This window comes from Anopheles aquasalis, chromosome 2, assembly GCF_943734665.1.
Source record: "Anopheles aquasalis chromosome 2, idAnoAquaMG_Q_19, whole genome shotgun sequence".
Lineage (NCBI taxonomy): Eukaryota > Metazoa > Arthropoda > Insecta > Diptera > Culicidae > Anopheles > Anopheles aquasalis.
In genome coordinates this window covers 25,349,928-25,352,500 of record NC_064877.1, presented here as the reverse complement: position 1 = coordinate 25,352,500, position 2,573 = coordinate 25,349,928, and positions in this window count along the sequence as shown.

The following is a 2,573-nucleotide window of genomic DNA, read 5'->3' as shown; positions in this document are numbered from 1 at the left end:
ATTTAAGGCTGTAAGCACAGATTTTGACACAAATTAAAATATGTTTTCTTTTTTTAATTTTTAACCAATTGCGTTTGTAGTTGATGAAGGCAGAGGAGAAGATAAAGTCGTCGTGCATTTTGTTGTCAGAGAGAGAGAGAGAGAGAGAGTTGGTAGAAGAATTGACGAAAGCGGCACGATAATTATATTGTGTGCGTGTGTAAATAAACCGATAATTATAGAGGAAAACAAAACAAAACAAAACACAAATCAATCCAGGGAGAAATATGCTACAGGCCCAATCTTTGGCACCTTTACTTGGAAGGCGCAGGATAGGCAAGGCTCTATCTGGACATTCAGGCAGATATATCCGTGCATATGCTAAAGTGAGGGCAGTAGCAGCAGTAGTAGTAGCCGTAGCAGTAGTAGTAGTAGTAATACTAGTAGCAGCAAAGTACAACTGAAGCTCTAATGCTGGTAATTCCACTGTGAGTTTAATAATTGAACATTGAGCGTGTGGAACTCTCTTCCTCCTTATGGATAAGGCATATTATTATACACATGTTCACACCACGGGAGCGCACTGCTCTGTCCCTGCTGTTTCATTAGTGCGCGAGCGGTACTGAGTGGTAGATCAATATTTCCTATCGAAAATCAGCGTATTTTTCCCCCGCTTCGTTCGTTTGCATCGTTTAAGATGTGTCTTTGCAGGTGCAATGGGAAAGGGATGCACGATGACCCTCGTTCGTTGTTGAGTGACGCTACCTTGTCCCTCTTTAGCCGCAAAAATCAATGCCCTCTGGAACGATTCTGTCGACCACGTGCAACAACCACAATTGCAGTTCCCTCCCCCATCCCTTCCCCACTCCTTTTGAAACTAACATCTCAAGTCATTCCCTGTTTTGTTATCAACAAAGTAAAAAAGATAAATACAAATGAAAAGGAACGAAAAAAAAACAAATTTATGCGTAGAACTGTGTAGAATAGTTTACGGTAGCAAATGAAGAAGGCATAACCGTTAAGGAAAGCAACGCCTTTACGCCTATCCATGGTAGAGGCTGTTGGACAAATCATAAACTCTCTCACCTATGAGCAGTGGCCAAGTGTGAGCTGATCGGGGCATTGCCAAGAAAGAAACGCGTTGAGGCGTGAAGTAGATAAAATTTAAGTTACACAATTATGCTGCCTATCGGCTCTTGGCACACTAACCGACCGGCCGCTCCCGGAAGCCGTTAGGCACCAGAAACGTGAAGCACAGCAGAGTATATATTGTATGTGCAGGCAGTCGGCTGTTGGCGGAGGCAAATGTTTTATTTTTCTTTTCCATCCCCCCTTTGTAGTATAAAATAAAAGCGACATTCGCGTGTTAAACAGATTAAACGGAGGTTACTCAATGCAGCCCGTTGGAAGGACATCATGGTATACCATGGTTGTTACGCTGGATCTTTCTCTAGCGGTGGAAGGAGATTTTTGAGCGTAAGAAAAGGCGGCAAAACAGGTGAATAGCAAATACACTATGATATGCATACTTAATGGACACTAATAGACACGCCGCTGACGACTTGTGCACCCTTTTTAGCTCCCCCTCGCCCTCCCTATTCACCTCATGTAGTGTTGTCTGCATCATTGAGCAAAAGGAAAGCAACCTTTACGCCGGGGTCCCTCCGGGGTTGGGAGGCGCACGGCATGGGCGGATAAGTGCATGCTGGTGTCGCAACATAAACGAACGAATTTCTATCTCATCTCTCTCAAACTCACCGAAGTCTGAAGGAGTTACATTGTGTAGGGTGAGGATCACTCGTCTACCCATCAGCGCACCGCCCCCATATTATAGTCACACATTCTTAGTAGAATGAAATTGGAAGAAGGTATGAGAAAAAAAAGAAAACTCAACATAAACCGTGTTACGATGCCTCTAGGGCTACCTGAACTATTTGATATACGGCACATAGCGAGGCAGGGGCAGCAAATTAAGAAACCGCAACTCGTAAACATCCCAAAACCCAACCTGTTCTACGCTAAGGATTGATACAGAAAAAAAATATTAAAGCGAAGAAAAAACAAAAACATATTTTTACCCACAAAACCGATGGTTTGTGTTTAGTAGAAATGATACATATATACGCAACAGCAGAGAGGGCAGGTGAACCGGGAAGCAAAGCTGCTCCCAAAAGTGCCGCCACCAAAAGTGTTGACCAGGAGGAACCCCATTTTTGGCTACGTGTAAAGACGCTTCTCCCTTTAGAAGAATCATAATGAACAATGATTTAGTACGTGAAACGAACAAAACAACAAATGATTTAAAACGATTAAGAGAACAATATACATGCAATATTAGAAAATGAGTTACTAGGCGTGTGTTTTTTTAATTCCTTTTCACGCAAAAATTGCACAACTATACCGATGAATGGTTTTAGTAGAGATCGGACAAATTTAACGGAAACCCGGGGCCGCCTTCGGTCCAAATTCAAAACCATTACGCCACCATCTCACTTTGACAGTTACACCTCGCGTGCTGACAAACCGCCGAAAAGGTGTACTGTCGCATTCGAATTCGGAAAATTCGAAATTCGCATTCGGCGCGTCACCAAAAA